The sequence below is a fragment of the Artibeus jamaicensis genome, unplaced genomic scaffold (genome assembly GCF_021234435.1).
Source record: "Artibeus jamaicensis isolate MK-2021 breed Jamaican fruit bat unplaced genomic scaffold, CSHL_Jam_final contig_3174, whole genome shotgun sequence".
NCBI classification, from domain to species: domain Eukaryota; kingdom Metazoa; phylum Chordata; class Mammalia; order Chiroptera; family Phyllostomidae; genus Artibeus; species Artibeus jamaicensis.
The window spans coordinates 5,411,584-5,429,931 of record NW_026521738.1 but is presented as its reverse complement, the minus strand read 5'-3'; the positions used below and the strand labels follow the sequence as shown (position 1 = coordinate 5,429,931).

The window sequence follows — 18,348 nt, the reverse complement described above, 5'->3', positions numbered from 1 at the left end:
CCAGGGAGGGTGAGCACACCTGGAGGATAAAGAAGAGGGTTAGTGAGGACATTGACAGTAATTTATTTCCTACATTACTGTACAAAAATAAATCAGCTTTAACTCTCATTCCAGAGCTGTTGACATTATTCCCTACACTATTCTGCATAGTATTTTAAATTCCGTGGAGCAGCAGAATTTTATGTGATTGGTTGGATTAGTTGATCACACCCAAGTTGCTGACAGTGAAAGGTATTTATCTTTAAAAAGTGATACAGCCCTGGCTGGTGTAGCTCAGTGGATTGAGCGCAGGCCTGCGAACCAAACAATCGCGGTTCAATTCCCAGTCAGGGCACATGCCTGGGTTGCAGACCAGTTCCCTGAAGGCCAGTTCCCAGCAGGGGACCCACGAAGGGCAACCATACATTGATGTTTCTCTCCCTCTTTCCTTCCCTTCCCCTCTAAAGATAAATAAATAAAATATTTTTTTAAAAAGTGATACATGTGTACACATATATATCCCTTACATATAATGTATTTTGGTTCCTCAGTAAGACTTTGGGGCAGAAGCTTTGCTTTTTCAGATCACTGAATAACATCTATCATAGCGTCTTCTGCAAAGGGGCCCTTCAAGTGTTTGCTAATTTAACCAAGTTGGTCCCACTCCAAGGGAGGGAGTCAGATGGGAGGGAATGGCTTGAAAGTGGTCCTGGCAGCAGAGGCAGTTTGCGTAGTTGTTCAGCCTGGAAGCTCTACAATCGCACTTGTTCAAAGTCCACACTCTACCACTTCACCTGTTTTGTGACCTTGGGATTCATGACTTCTTAGATACAGTTTTCTCATCTGTAAAATGGGTGGCGGAAGCAAATGCTATCTCTCTGACAGAGTTGTGGTAAAGCATAAAGGAGAGTTGCACATTTCAATGCCTGGCTCTAATATTAGCAGTTATTATTAATTTGAAATGCACATGCCAGTAGACATGTGTAAAAATGCTCAACTGTCTCTAGTATAAGAGCTAGAGGGATGCAAACTAAATCAGTAATATCAAAACTATTTTGCCCTATCAGCTTGGCAAAGTTTTTTTTACTGTATTTATAATTAGTTTCATTATAAAGGATTTAAGTTAGGAAGACTAGCAAATGAAGACACACATGGTGAGGTCTTGGAGGAGACACAGAGTTGGCAGACTTTTAAAGACTTAAAATTAAGATGTAGGGAATTCAGTACTATTATAAGCTGGTAGAAAAATATAACTGCTACAACTGTTTATTAGAAGTAATCTGAGGAATTTATTAAAAGTTCAAAAATATACATACCTAGCCCCTTTGTAAATGATCCCACTTTTAAAAGACCTATCCTTCAGAGGAAATAAAGACATTCTTACATTGGATATGTGTAATATGGGTGTTTATTGCAATATGAATTTTAAAAATCAAGACAAAGCATAAACTGAATATCAAAAATAAATAAATGGCTAAATAAATTTGTATGTGCCCATACTGGAAAATGTATGCATTTGTTAAAATAATAAGTTATATGTTGTATTGGCAAACACATAGCTAAAACTGTTAATGATAAGATTGGGGTGGTAAACTGTGGAAGTCCAAGGGCAAGGCATTTTTGTCTGGTTTTTGTTCACTGCCATATCCTTAGGCTGGTATATAGTAGTGCTCCATAAATATTTGTTAAATTGAATTCCTGTCCTTGTTTTAAATATGTTAATATGGAAAATCTTCCATATCTTGAAAAGTAATTAGATCTATCTGGAATAATGCAAAGAGTAAATAATCTAATCACAAGTAATATTTATAGCATGATAATATTTAAAAACACAAATTTAAAACCATATAAATTTGTATGTATTTTATTAATGATTTTGAAAAGCATCAGAGGTACACAGTAGACAATGGTTATTCTGGTGGATGGGGACTGGAAAGAGGGTGATATTCTTTTGAAATTATTTTAAAGTGTTTTTGGGAATTTTACTTTTTTTCAACTTTTTCTCTGTCCCAAACTAGATTCCACCTGTGTATTGAAGAGTAAGATGATTTCGGTTTGAATTCTGCATCAGCCACTAATTGTTTCTTTATGCAAAGCACTTAAAATCTTTGCACTTCAGTTTTAATTATTGTAAAATGGGAATTAAAATACTTCCTTTCCAACATTGTGATAATTAAACAAAGAAACGAAAAGTGTTTTAAAAAATTGCTTGTCAAACATGAGGTGTTACTAATGCTAAGCAACATGTGTCAGGAATAACATTTTCAGAAATGAAATGCAGCTTCTTAAAATGGAATTAATAAATGCAAAAGTCACTGGACAATTTCTCGTCACTGATACAAATCTGTAACAAACCTGGGTATGGAGTCTAATGGATCTGTATTTGTATCCCAGTTCTGCTGAGTGCAGGCTGGGTGACCTTGAGCAAGCCAAGCTACTTAGCCTGTCTGGGCCTCAGTGTTTTCATCTGTACAATGATGGTGGGAGCATAAACAATGCTCATGGAACCAAATGAGATGACATAAAATACACAACAGTATTAGTGACATATAAGCTCAATAAATTATAGCTATTTTTGTTCATTTAAAAATATACTTGATATGTTTTTAAGGAGTCTAGTGTTACTACCACAAATCCACGACCTTAAACATTGTCAATGGGGCAACCATTATCATCATTTCTTCAGAAATTGGTAAATTAAGCCCAAAATGAATGGTGGGCTTGGCAGGAGATTCGGGTTAACAATATTCCATGTTCACTGTCCCGGTCTTTATGGTAAATTCATATTACAGACATCAAAAAGTAATCAGGTTATGAAACAGGACACTGTGTGTCTGTGTGTGTGTGTGTGTGTATGGACAGGGGTGGGCAAATTAGATGAAATTACCAGCCTTCATTACCTAAAAGGTAAATCATAAGTAAGGATACAAAATAATAATAGTAATAATCATACAAATAAATAACATAATGTTTGATAAATAAATACTAATACAAGAATAAGCTCTTTTGCTTACTCACAACTATAAGTTTATTTTTGCCCACCCCTGTATGCATGGAATCCAAATCCAGCACGCTTTACTTCCCTCTTCAGTCAATCTACATTCAGGTACAGGCATTATTTCTTATTTTCATTTTTAAATTAGTGTCAATGACTTATGATGTGCCAGGCTCCATTCTCTTAGCGCCAGAGATCTCAACTAGCTCACTGTATATTCATATTAGGACTTCCTTTCCCCTTTTGATTTGCTAGACTTGAAGACAAAGCCATCCCACTGGACCAATTCTGAAGAATCCAAATCCTACCCTAGGCCCAAAGGATTTCATAGCCATGGTGATAAGCAATAGGCCTCCTGTTTTTCTGCTCGTCTTTTCAGGGTGAATTCATAATCTTGAACAGTCACGGTACAGACTTTGGCTCAGTGATAGTGATTCTAGTATCATTTCAAGACTGCATTTGTTCTGGACCAATGTAGCATCGGAATTTGCATCCAAGTAAAACTTACTGTTTCCTGACACAGATGCTATCTGTGAATAACCAGTTCTGCAGAACTCACCTTTTCTCCACAAATATAAACAGATATTCAATTAAAACTAGATTACATAGAGTTGGTTTTCTACTCTTTCTGATATTGATATCAAACTTTTCAAAAAATTGTGGTAAAATATTCATAACATAAAATTAGCCATTTAAAATGTGTAGTTCTATGGCATTAAGTACGATCACTGTTTTTCAGTCACCACCAACCACCAACCCTAGAATCACCCTCAACTCAAGCTCTGCACCCATGAAACACTAACTTCCCATTATCCCCTCCCATGAACTCCTGGAATGCTATACCTCTGCGTTTTGTTCTTTCATTTCTTGTTCTTTCTCTCCATTCTGGCCCATGATCAAATGCTCAGTAGAGAGGTGTAAGTTTTCCACCCTGTGTTCAACCTTTTAAAAAAAAGGGTTTACTTATTTTTATAGAGAGGAGAAGGGAAGGAGAAAGAGCGGGAGAAAGACATCACTGTGTGGTTGTCTCTCCTAAGGCCTGTACTGAGGACCTGGCCTGCAACCCAGATACGTGCCCTGACTGGGAATTGAACAGGTGACCCTCTGGTTCACAGGCTGGCACTCAATCCACTGAACCACACCAGCCCGGGTTACCTACTTAGCTTTTTTTAGAGCACTTATCACCATCTTGTCTACTTGTACTTTGTTTCCCCCAATCAGCACAGGGATACCTTTAGGGCAGAGATTCTGTCCTATTTGCAACTTTATTCCCAGTACCTAGAACTGAGCCTAGTAAATAGTATGTGCTCAATAGTTATCGAATGAATCAATCAATGCATTAATTCTTCAGAATTGTTTGTATTTACTCCATCCATGAAGTTCCAAGTCAAGTCTTGCCTTCTCCTTAAGCTGTTACTGACTAGCTCAGCCCTCACCAACACTCCCTTTGAAGTCCTTCAGTAATCCTGGGGTAGTCAAATTATAACTAATTGGAATATTGTGAGCAAAGGTGGACTAGAAGAGAAGATGAACGTGGATAACCAAAATTCATAACAAATACAGAGTCCTTCAAAGTCTAGTACAAAATTAATATAATATTTATTACATACCCATTATTCTAGAAACTCCTTTCCTCTCCAAAAGGTAAGGTGATATAACTACTTTTAGGGACACAGGATGTCACACACATTGCCTGACTGCAAAATGGCCCAAAGGTCCTCTTTGTTCTCCAATAACACAATGAAGCCTGTAAAATATGAGCTTTTCACTGAACAACCTGTCCCTGTAGAGTCCCGTATTTTCCACATGCAGTCTGAGATAATGATCAAGGTTTTACTTTTGCTCTCTGCTCCCCTCACCCACCGTTCTCCATCTTCACACTGAGCAACCTCACAAAGCTGTCATTTCTCAGTGTTTACAGACAGGGCTCTTATGTGCTATACTCAGGCCATTAGCCATTGCCATTTTCTTCAACATGCTCTATGAAAAACTCACCAGAAAGACACATTAAAGCTACCTTCTGTTCTCAGGCTGCAAACATTTTTATTTCAGTGCAGATCAAACCAGCCAGGGACAGTCACCGAGTCTCCCGTGATTGATCCAAACCATCACCACCTTTTCCTGTCCTACAGCCTTTCCTCTTTTTTTTTTTGACTCTTTTAAATGCATGTGACAAGGATGCTGATTTCTTAGTATTCCCCCCTTCCCATATTTCTATTTGTTCAAATACTTCAAAATTTTCTGCCATGTGAAGATGCTGGCATTTTGATTACTAAGGTTTTTAATAATACTTAAATTTTCAGATATTCAACAATAGAGCATGGCTCAGATTTTCACAGACCAGTGACAGACTGTCAGGCTGACACACTTATAGCTCGTGTCTGACTGCTGAGGGGTTTGGTGCTTAGCACATGGTCATAACTACTAAATGCCTTTTAACATGCAGGTGTTGTGGCAATTCTAATAATTTTGTTTCACACATGTAACATTGCTTTTTAAATGCACTGTAGCTGAAAACCACTTCATATACCACCAAATAATTGGTAATTGATTATTGGTATATTTATATGTTCTCATATAATTACCGGATTTTTCTTTTTCATGTTTTCTGTTGCAAGCAGACCATAATTTCCTATTCTTTTATTTACACCGCAACACCTTTCACACTTGATTGAGTCAGGATTCATTTGCTAAAGAAACTCAGTTGTAACCAGCGTGGAGGGATTGTCTGGTTCTGTTATGTAACAAAAGAAAGCATCAGTGAAGCTCTACACAGGAGACGGAAGGTTCAGCTGGGTCTCAGGAATAACTAGATACTTTAGAACCAAATGTTTGGAGAGAAATAATAATTTCCCCAAATAATAGGGTGATTTTTCCCAAAGAAGGGCCATTGAAGGTGTTGGCAGGCAAATAACTAGAGAAACAAACAAATGGAGAGGAATTTGAACTGAGATGATGCTAGCCCAGTGCCTGGCAAGCCTATCACCACTGATAAGCCTTGTCAAGACAGTCAGCTTCAGCTCCCTGCATGTAATAGCCTTGACCCTGTCTAATCTCATAGGGAAGTCATGGCTACAGAATTCAAAGAGCAGATAATTGTTTTTTACCTTTTTATCTTTTATTCTACTTTTTCCCTTTTTTGGATAGGAATTTTTAATGATCTCTCTTGAAGTTTATTTTACATGTAGTTTTTCAATTAATTGAGAAAGAAATTGAATAAAGGAAGATAGAGCATCTGGATTTTTCCCACGTCCTGACCCCGCCTCTCTTTCCATCATGCGCACATGTGCCTATGTGCTCAGGGGCCTCAGCTGTCCCCAAACTGAAGCAGAATGCACAACCCCAGTTCTTTTTTAAATGTGTATAAGGCATTTGTGGACACCATGAAATTTTCATGTTCTGAAATCACTAAGTACTATGATGAGACGATTTCCTGCTAACGATGACTTGCCTGGCTCCAAGCTCATCAGGATCATGTGATGGGCTCCAGTATTTTTTTCTTTTCCTGCCTTATGCTTTACCAAATGTCATCTTAAATCATCACAGGACCTATAAAACGGATGAGCAAGAAGCCATAAACAGTGGAATAGATTGCACATTATAAAGGAAAATCAAGTGACTGAAAATCAAAGCACAATTCTCAATGACAAAACTGTCCCTGAGAGCCCAATATACTGTCTCCAAAAAGATGCTGAAAAGTGTGAATGAGGGCAGGTGGGGAGTTACATAACAGGTTAGGAGCAGCAAATAACTCCTTTTTTTTTTTCTTGAGACCAAATGATGTTGGTAAAGCACTAGATTCTGAAAATCTGACTAATGTTTATGGAAAATAATGTGCAGGGTATTTTCCCTCTCTTTCTTTTTTTTGACTACTTCCATATATGACACATAGACATTTCAAAGGGTGAAGTTAAGTCAGTTTCAAGGAGTATCTGAGTACAGCAGGGTTCATGGAGTAAGCACCCAGACAAAGGATTGATTAGATTTTGAGTCAGAGCAGAGGGGTTGGTGTCAGAAACCCAGTGGATCTTGGTCTAACACAAGAGCTGTATTACTTACCTATGGATGTGGAAGAAAATGACCCTAAAACTTAGCAGCTGAGAACAATATGGATTTATTATCTTAACAGTTTCTGGGGGAGTCAGGAGCCCAGGAGAATTTAGCTGGGTCATTTTGGTGCAAAGTCTCAAGGATTCAAGCTGTTAGCCAAGGATGCCACGTCCTGAGGTTTAACTGTGGGTGGAGGGTCTGCTTCCAAGCTCACTCACACGCGTGTTGTCAGGAGGCTGCAGTTCCTTTCTGACTGTTGGCCATAAGCTTCAGTTCCTTGCCCTGCGGGCCTCACCGCATAATGGCAGAGATCCAAGACAGAAATTGCAGTCTTTATAACCTTATCTTGGAAGTGACATACCATCACCACTACCATATACTGTTGTGATAAGGGAGGGAGGGGACTTCACGAGGGGTGACTACCAGAAGCTGGATATCACTGGGGGCCAACTTGGAGGCCAGGTACCACAGGGCTGAAAGCAGTTTTTAATATGATCATTCTCTCTACAAAATGAGAGAGTTTTTAATACGATCATTCTCTCTCTAGCCAGGTTAAGGGATCCCAAGAGCATAGGCATATCTTTGTTTAAACAAATAATTTTTTATTTTTTTAGTGGTTACTTCACCATGCAAATTTAAAACTGGGTCAGCAAAATATAGCCTTTGGGCCAAGTTTGATTCTGCCTATTTTTGTATGTTCCATGAACTGAGAATGGTTTTAATTTTTAAATGGTTGGAAAAAAATAACTATTATATTTAGTGACAGGTGAAAGTTATGTAATTCAAATTTAGTGTCCATAAATAAGGTTTTATCGGAACAGAGCTGTACTCACTTGTTCAGGTATTGCCAATGGCTGCTCTTGTAGTAGAACAGCCAAGCTGAGTAATTGCAACAGAGACTGTAGGGCCCACAAAGTCTAAAGTATTTTCTATTTGGCTCTTTACTTAAAAAAATTGTCAACTCCTGACCTAACACAATATTTTAAATAAGTTTAAAATACTATCCTTGTTACTTATAAATGACAAAAAATATGAAGAACTTTTTACTGATAACAAAGTATGCCACAGGGATTAATATTTGTGTAAATGTAAATTAATATTTGTATCATGAAGTAATAAATCTTATGGGCACTCTGATATTGCTACATTCATTCAGTATATATCTACTTCAGATATTTAATGAACAATGTGCTTACCTTAATAGACAGTTGGAGACATTATCAAACACTTTTGGTATTTGACGAGAGGAAATTCTCTTCATTTGTTATTGAACAGATATTTAATCTTTAAATTATTGAGTATTTGTATCAATTAACTTTTCTATTATGTGCTACAGAAAAGTCAGAATATAATGACAAGCAAAATAAAGAAAAAAACCTATCTACAGTTCTACCTACCCCATAGAATATAATCACTGTATATTTAATGTATATTTTATACTGTTATTTTAGTTTGTGTGTTTATGTGTGTATCTATTCACCTGTTTATCTCTCTAGATCTATCTATATTTATAGAGAAACTATAGAACTTTCTAGAGCCTTTAGTTTGGTACACTGTATTTTGTATATTCAAAAATACAATACAGTATTTATGTCATGTTTCCCAAACATATTTTGACTGTCAAAACTATTTTCTTGACTTTTGGCCAGGATGGTGGCGTACGTAGATACAGTTTGGTTCCTCACACAACCAAAAAAGGGTAACAGTCAATTTAAAAACAAAAAATAACCAAACTTCCATAGAATCAAACTTTATGGAGTCTAACAACCAAGGACTTAAAGAAGAAACATTCACCCAGGTGGGTAGGAGGGGCAGAGTCAGGCAGCCAGGGCAGAGAGGATGCAAGTTGAGACTTCAGTTGGCAGACCAGAGGGTCCATGTTCACGTGTGGATAAAAATTGGTAAAAACAACTGGAGAGCAAGCAATCCCAGCCCAGGACAGACTGCGCAAACCAGAGTTCCAGCTATGGGAAATTAAAGCCTCTGGTTGTAAAAATCTGTGGAGGTTGTAGCCTCAAAAAAAATCCTGCCATTCTCTCAGAAGAGTTCATTTGAGGAGCCCATGGGGTTCTAGAACATATATAAGCCCACCCACCCAAGTATCTGCACCAGGGCAACACCTGGAAGGGCACCATTCACTTGCAGGAAGCGGGAGAAGTGACTAAAAATGGGGTGAAAGCTGAGCAAGTGGCACTGTACCAGCTCTGACCTCTCCCCTACATAGGGTGCCAGAATGTAGCAAAGTGGGTTGTTCTGCCCTGGTGAATACCTAAGGCTCCACCCATTATAATGTAATGGGTGCTCTGAGACAAAATATATATATATATATATATATGGCTCAAATGAGAACATATCAAAACTCCAGAAAAAGATGTAAGTGAAGAGGTTATGGCTAACCTATCAGATGAAGAGTTTAAAACACTGGTAATCATAATGCTCAGAGAAACGATTGAGTATGGCTGCAAAACAAAAAAGGAAGAAGTGAAGGCTATACAAAGTGAAATAAAGAAAAATATACATAGAACCAACAATGAAGGGGAGGAAACTGGGACTTAAATCAATGATTTGGAACAGAAGAAAGAAATAAACATTCAACTGGAATAGAATGAAGAAACAAGAATTCAAAAAAATGAAGAGAGGCTTAGGAACATCTGGGGCAACTTTAAATTTGCCAACATCTGAATCATACGGGTGCCAGAAGGAGAAGAGGAAGAGCAAGAAATTGAAAACTTATTTGAAAAAATAAAGAAAGAAAACTTCCCCAACCTGGCAAAGGAAATTGATGTACAACTCCAGGAAGTTCAGAGAGTCCCAAAGAAGTTGGACCTAAGAGGGCCACACCAAGACACATGATAATTAAAGTGCCAAGATTAAATATAAAGAGAGAATCTTAAAAACAGCAAGAGAAAAGGAGACAGTTACCTACAAAGGAGTTTCTACAAGACTATCGACTCTTTTCTCAAAAGAAACCTTATAGGCAAGAAGGGGCTAGAAAGAAGTATTCAAAGTGATGAAAAACAAGGACCTACAACTGAGATTACTCTATCCAGCAAAGCTATCATTTAGAATGGAAGGGCAGATAAAGTGCTTCCCAGACAAGGTAAAATTAATGGAGTTCATCATTACCAAGCCCTTATTATATGAAATGTGAAAGGGACTTATCTAAGAAAAAGAAGAAGATCAAAACTATGAACAGTTAAATGACAACAAACTCACAAGTAACAACTGAACTTAAAAACACCAAAAACTAAGCCAACAACTAGAACAGGAACAGAATCACAGAAATGAAGATTACATGGAAGATTATCAGCAGGGAGGAGGAGGTAGAGAATGGGGGGAAAGGTACAGAGAATAAAAAGCATAAATGGTAGGTACAAAATAAACAGGGGGGAGGTTAAGAATAGTATAGGCAATGGAGCAGCCAAAGAACTTATATGTACAAACCATGGACATAAACTAAGGGGGAATGATGAAGGGAATGGGGGTACTGGGCAGAGGGGGATAAATGGGAGAAAAAAGTGGGACAACTGTCATAGCATAATCAATAAAATATACTTAAAACTATTTCCTCAAAACTAATATTAATATTGCCAAGTACACTAGCATTCCATAAATGAGTGTTCCCATAACTATTGGGAAACTCTGTATTAGATACACTTGTGAAGATACTGCCTGTGTCTCACTTGTTGAGGGTACAGAACAGATTTACACCACCTACTATTTATTTATAAAATGAACATAATCAAACTTTATTTTTCTCTAATTATGCGTAGTATACTTAGGGGGACTATGTCCAGTGTGGAGTCTTGTCCTCAGTGGGACAAGGGGCAGGAAGAACATGGAGGCAGCAGGAAGCCACGAGCTTTAGCAACTGTTACTTGCTCGGGAATCCCAGGAGAATGGGAATCTTCATTCTACCAGGAGAATGAGGGCCAGACCAGGGTTTCTTTCTCACAGCAGTGATGATAAGTGTGAAGCGACATAAATTCATGAACACTTGGCTGTGACCACACAGAAGGGAGAAAAAATAGATGGCTCAACATTTGAAAACACTCCTTTTTATCCACCCTGCTTCTATGGTAACAGAACCACCCTGTGCTCACTGCACATGCAGTCTTAGTGGGAGTGCCAAGCACAGTGGTCTGTGCTGGCCACACGTCAGGACAAAAAGCAGCCTGGAGATGAGTCAGCCAATGACCCAGTCCTCGGGGGACTGAGTCCTGTTGCTGAGGGCCACCAAGGTTCCTGTGCATTCTGAGAACGGGGTGTTTTGTTTAAATTATGGGAGCTCACCAGTATCCTTGTAACAACTACTTTTTATTATGTAAGTGAAGGGTACGAGAGTCATAACGCTTTGGAATAAGGGTTAGTTTAAGCTGAAGGCAACTGAGAAGAGCAGATACAGGAAAGCTCTTTGCCCTCCTATTTGCCTAAAAGCAGGACCAAAAGTCGTACAGGTGTTTTCCCCACCCCTCTCTACAAGGAAAGCCAGAAGTTAATCACTGAGACTGTTCTAGACCCTATCATGTCTGATAGACATGGCACCAGAGAAATCTATGTTACAAACCTTGCTAAAACTAGCCCTTATCTACCATTAGTTTCCCCCACAAATTTGCCTTCCCGCAATCTGCCATTCCTAGAAGCACAAAGTCCCTTTCCTTTGCCTTGCCACTTCTCTACAAAATTATTGTTTTTTCCTAAAATGCTGTATAAGCCAATGTTCTAACCACCTCTTGGGGCACTCAACCACATCCTTGGGTGCTCCCAGGTGGTAAGTATGACTCATGTGTTAATCAACCTGTTTGGCTTTCCCTTGTTAATATGTCTTTTGTCAGCCTAATTTGCAGGGCCCCAGCTGATGAACCCAAAATGGGTATAGGAAAAGGAAAAATCTCTTCCCTTAAGTCAGAGTCAGTTTCCTTTGGCAACTAAATCATATTAATAAAGTTGGTGTGGGAGTGAGGATGGTATAATCAGAGAATGTAAAAGAAAGTTTTAAAAGTAACGATTGCCTTTTTTCCCTTCATTTTTCTTGTTTAAATTTTCTAGCATGAATAACAAATATGTATTATGTTTGTGCTACAAAATGAAAGGACACTCAAGTTATTTTTACAAACAGGATCCAAGGTGGGGATGGGACCGCTCACTGGTTACCACAACTGAACTTTCTCAGATCTGACTTTTGGGTACACTATAAAAAAAGTTGAGACAGGAAGTATATGGGTTATTTAGCCTGGTAAAAATAAGCAAACATGTTTTTCTAAAGAGACAAGGTTTTCTTCCTGGCACTGAATTTAAGGAGAAATTTTGTACGTGTGTGGGTTCTTGTTTAAAGTACACTGAGTAATTTAATAATATCTTAAAATGTGGTTTTGCAGAAGACAGAATGTTCTGCAAATGAGTTTTTATATTAGTACGTTGTGAAAACTAAGAGACTGTCAACGTAAGAAATATCCAAACCTGTAAGAATTTTTATGAGTTTATTTGAGCCAAACTGATGACAATTGCTGGGAAGCAAAAACTCAACAGACTGAAGGAATGCTCCAGAAAAATGGCAACTTTGCACCTTATTTTATACATCACAATCAAAAGAGAAGGTGGAATGGGGTTACATGAAATTCTGTGGTGATAGATTAGGGAGGCGGGAGAAAGCAGAGCAGGTGGCAAGGGGAGCCTCTCGGACTGGATAAAAAGTAAAACAATACACACATACTTCTTTTACTCGGGTGGGTATACAAGGTACTTAACAGTCAACAATCAACAGGATAACAGTGATAATGAGGGGAGTGGTCTGTGCTGGTACCGGGGTTATGTCCCAGGAGTTTGGAAATAGGGGCTCTTTGCCTTGACATTCCAAAAGTATTTTATTGTTACAGAACAGACTGAGGGGGGCAATTATTGGCCCACCCAGGGATGCCGAAAACTGTTACAGAACACACCCACACAGGGCCAAGGGGGTACGATATACTATTACCGAAAGGACCTCTTACTAGGTTCCATTGTCCGCTGCCTTAGGAAAGACATCTCTCAATGCCAGAGATTTATGAAAAGGAAAGAAAATGTTTATTTAAAGCTGTACAGACTTAAAGTAGTGATCTAATGTCTTCATTAAGATATCAAAGTCCTTTTGGATACCCACAGATGCCCACAGTGCTTCCTTCTCCCCCTGCCCTAATATGGGGTATTGTAACTCAGGAAAAGAAGCAAATGTCTGTGATTCAGGCTCCTGACACCATCAGCTGTGTCGCCGTCTGGGCAGGATCTCTAATTAATCCCAAGCCGTGTGGCACCTTCTCATGGCCTACTGGCAAGAGTTCTCTCACCCTTCTTCCAGGCAAAGTCTCTCTTGCTTTCCAGGCCCCTTGGCCAAAGGGGGCACCCCAAAGCTGCATGGTCCTCTTCTACCAAAGCTGCAGGGGTCCCTACTCTGGCCAAAACCGCATGGTCCTCTTGTCGCAAAGCTGTGGAGGCGGGGGGGGGGTTGCCACTCTGCCAAAGCTGAGTGGCAGTTCTCTGCTATAGCCGGGTGGCTCTCTCTTCCCCCATGGCTGCGAGATCCCCACTCTGCCAGAAGCTCGTGGCTCTCTCTCTTACATGGCTGCTGCATCTGGCTTTAAATCCCTACACCAATCTTCCTCTGCGGCCTCATTTCTGACTCCTCCTATAATTGGCTATACTTGCCAGCACTCTCATATCCTTCCAGCTTTACTGGGCTGCCATAGTAGGTTTGGGCAGGTGTGGCCCCATGGCATGAAGCCAATCATCTCCAAGCTCTCACGCAGGCGCATAACCTGGGGGACCTACACCCAGTTGTACCTTGGGTAGAAGTCACTCCACTCCCCTGGCTTGGAGCATGGCCACAGCTTTAATGCAACCAGTTAAAGGTTATAGATATGTTAAATGACCATGCCAGAGGTTAGATGTAAAGTCTTTGCTGTACAAAACAGCTCTCAATGGCTCTGCTCCATGTGTCCCTTCCCCCAACTCACACCTGTGCGGGGGAAGTGGTGAGCACATACCATATATCTTTCTAATATTTCCTGGACACCTTGAGTTCTGGACCCCATTCCAAATCTGTATTTAGGGCCCCCCTCTTGGCCGCACACTGTTTTATTATCATAGATGCAAAAAGACAATAGGCAGGCTCAGTTAAGGTACAGACTAACTTTTGTCAGGGAAGAGTCTAGCCTAGGATATGACCACCTGCCATGAACCACTTTTAGTGAGAAAGTTTTCATTTCAGACCATCCTGTGTGGTTACTTTAGTCTCTGTGTTTGTAAGGCTGCCATGCAGGTACCTCCTTAGCTTGTCAGGTTTAGTATATGGCCCCCTTTTGTCCACAATGTTTACATTATATCTTAACAAAGTGAAGACTTCTGCAAGAGACTAAAACAATAAGATCAAGGTTAAGTTCCATTCTCCAGATATCATAATGGGTGTGTAACAAGGTTCAGAACAGGGTGTAGGCTAAAAAGTCCCAAAACCTTCTATAAGCCTAGCTTGGGGGCTGGGAAAAGCAGCAGGCAGGGGTTGAGAATTATTTGCATGTCAATAACAGCAGGCTAGCCTCAGAAATACTGAATAGTCTGCCTGGGCCAGGGAGATGGGTGTGACTTTGACCCATGATGTAACTAGGAGGCAGCTCCCTGGTAATAGCACCTGCAGGGGAACTTGGAGACGCTTCACTCCACACCACGGGACCATGCCTGCCTGGACTAACTATAGCAGCCAAGAAGGGTATAGCCAATTGTGGGAGGAGTTGGAAATTGGGTTATGGGAGAGGACCCAGGCTGGGATTTAAACAAATAGGTGGGCCACCATCTGCAAGGAGGACAACATGGGACAATGCAGGACTGTGTGGGTCGATAGGGGGTGAAAGGACTCTTGCTGGCTGGTCGTGAGGAGGTGCCATGTGGTTTTGGATTAAAAACTGGAGATCTTGGTGACACCGCTCTCGGTTCTGGGAACCATGAGAGACCTGCCCAGCTGAGCACAAATTACTAGGAGGAACCGGAAGAAGTGAGCTGCAGACTTCTGTTTTTTTTCCTTCTGGAAGGTGGTACTTCTGACTAGCATTGGCCTGCCTGGGCAGAGGGGGAGGGCAAGACTGTGTGTTTGTGGGTGTATGTTTTTAAAGGGAGCGAGGTTTAACAGAGAATTTCACCATTATTCTAAACCTGTATAACTTTTAATTAAATAATTCCTTTTCTTTTTTTACCAAAATCTGGCATTGAGAGCTACAGTTCTTAATATGGCCGTGGGCATAAAGAACCAGGAGTAACAAAAGACCCCAGGGGGTGTGTTCTGTAACAGTATCATCTAATATACATAATAGATCATAGCTCTCACTCTCTCCTGCTTTAGAGCCAAATTCAGAATTTCATTGCTTCTTCCCAAGCAGGTCAAAACTCACAATTTGTTTTTAACAATGGACAGACATATTTGTGGTTAGCTTGTTATTCCCATTCCTCACCCAACAGCAGACACGTAATCAAACTAATCTTGTAGAGTTTGTTCCTCTTTCCAGTTACCTATTTCTCTTCCCCAAATTGCTACAAATTCTCTCTTCCGTCCAGGTTTAGCTTTTGTCTTCAATGGGGATTAACCGGCTCTTGTCTACCTCATTCAAAAAACAAGCAAACAATCAACAACAACAACAAAACAGCTTGTTTGCTTAGTGGAGTCATTTCCATTTATTGTTCTCAAGCAAGGCCCTGTGGCCTTACCACCCCCAAAATGACATCTGAAGGACTTCTGCTTTTGACGTGATGGTAGGTAGACCAGAGAGTCTCCTCTTACAAAACAACTGGAAACTACATACAGCACAATTTTTATTATATTGCTTTTATCACAGCAAGTAAAGAAACTTCCAAAGGAAAAAAACAAAAATGGCCCCAAATAATTTTTTTTAGATTTTTAAATTTGAATTATTTTATTGTTGTTCAATTATAGTTGTCTGTATTTTCTCCCTACCCCTCCTCCCCAGCCCCTGCAAACCCACCTCCCTCCCTTGCTTCCACCCTCCGCCTTGGTTTTGTCCATGTGTCCTTTCCAAAGAATCTTGAGTGCCACTGAGAAGAGAGTTGAACAGGAGGCAAATGAAGTCACGGTCTAAAACCATGTGGATAAAAAGAGAATGAGATTCCACACAGTTGATAAACAGCAAAGTTAGACTACCAAGAACTTCAGATATTAGAATAGCAGATAGGAAATACAAAATAGCTATGGGTAAAATGTTTCTGGTGACAAAAGATGAAATCACAATGATGAAGAATGTCAAGGGAGACTATAAAATATACTCCGGTGGCTATGAAAAAGAATTTAAAGCCCAAGGAGACCAAATAGCAACAATCCATTTCCAAAAAAGTATTACAGATACGGGGAAAGAATCAAATACCTGCCAATACTAAAATGGATATATTTTATTTATTATTACTGTTTGGTATTGGCCAAACTCTTTATTAAGCGTTCTGTAGTTGCTTAACACACACTTAAATGGGGAGGACGGGGGAAGAGGAGGTTCTCGTAGATTCCCAAGGAAATGGCAGAAAAGCAAAATGTGGCCGGCATTACCCATTTGCTTTTGGGTTTACCTGGTGAAAAGCACTTTCTTTTTTAATTAACTGTTTTTTGTTTTTTGTTTTTTTTTCAGAGAAAGGGGAAGGGAGGGAGAAAGAGAGAGAGAGAGAAACATAGATCAGTTCCTCTTATACTCCCCCAATGAGGACTGGCCCGCAACCCAGGCATGAGCCCTGACTGGGAATAAACCTTTGACCTTTCTGGTTCACAGGATGGCCCTCAACCCACTGAGCCGCACCAGCCAGGGCAGAACAGCCCTTTCTTTACATAAGCATCTGATCTCAGGTTTTTCATACTGAGAACATTTGAGATTTCCCTTTGAAAACAGTATGATATTCTAAGAGTACCATACCCCCACCTCCGTCTTAATAGCTAGCTTGTTTGGGCGTTGGGATTCATCTCTCCATTTTAGATGACTAGATGTCTGTAGAAGATTTTAGAATTGCTTGTCTCATTTACTGGATAAGGACTTAGAAAGTAGCCTTTAAGGACACTTGGAAAATTATAACACTGGTACACAAGCCAAGCCTTAACACATTTAACATTTGCTTGCTGAAAACAGTGTCATAAAATTAAACATTTTTACTTTTTTCCTTACAAGAACATAAAAATTATGGAAGGGGAACTTAGGAAATTTAAAAAAGGTAACACATTGTTTTCTTTTAGTAGTCCTTGAGTAGTTATGAGAGAATAGGTTCTGCTTTTTGTTTGTTTCATTCAGCAGGGATTTTGGTCCAAAGTTTTGTTTGTAATTTCTGCTTTGGCCCACCCCACCCCCTCAGATTGGCTTTCTCCAGGGGCACCACCCCTCCGAGCTCCGTGGCTTGAACTGCAGTAGGAATCACGTGGTAGAGGGTACTGCCTTTCCCTAGAAGAGGAAGCTCTCCTTCTTGTCTGCCAACCCGATCACAACCGCTTGAGTAGAGACCACTTAGGCTGCTTGAATATCTGTCTCCATGGCCACCATGTACAGGTGAGCTGCTGTAATTATCATAGTGACTGCTTCCACCATATAGTGATGGGACTTCGTGTGGGAGGAGCACTATGTGAGTTATCATAACTGTCATATGAATCCCTGTAGGACCTGCCACTTGGATGATCTGAATAGTCGTGGTCACGACCAAAGCCAAGATAGCTCTATCACTACAGCCTCTTGATGGGTAGTCACCATGTGAACTGGAGAAACCATAATTACATTAAGTATTATCTCTTGGTGGTGGCAAATGATCTCTTGGATCATGAGAATTTGGGTAGTCTCTATTTGAACAGCTATCTTTAGTAGAATATCCTTCATCTCTTGTGGACACATAAACATCTCTGCCAGAAGGCAGGGGTCCCTTCAAGGTGGATTTCCATATCTCTTCCTCGAGATACAGGAGTCTTTCCATTTTACTGCTGCTGCCAACCAGTCCTCCACTTTTCCTCTTCTCCGTTTCTTGGAGGTGGAGGTGGTGGTCCAGTCTACCACTTTCAAATGATGGTTTATTTAGTGGCTTGTTCTACTTCAATGGCTTTTCCATCCATCCAAGGAAAAGGACACCATTCATGTCTCTGGCTGCATCCTTAGTGTTAGGCTTCCAAAGGTGACAAAAGCAAATCTTGGTTTGTTGGTTTCATAGTCTTTCATCAAGAGCGCTTCCACTACTCGTGCATATTTGCCAAATACTACTTCAAGGGCTTTCTCATTTGTTTCTGCGTTGACACCGGCAATAAAGAGGTTTCCTGGCAGATCAGTTTCAACCAT

General features: G+C 40.0%; 1 pseudogene; it reads right to left on the bottom strand.

Moving 5' to 3' along the window:
* The window catches only part of LOC119035063 (uncharacterized), a 19,376-nt pseudogene extending 1,028 nt beyond the window's left edge, over window positions 1-18,348 (bottom strand).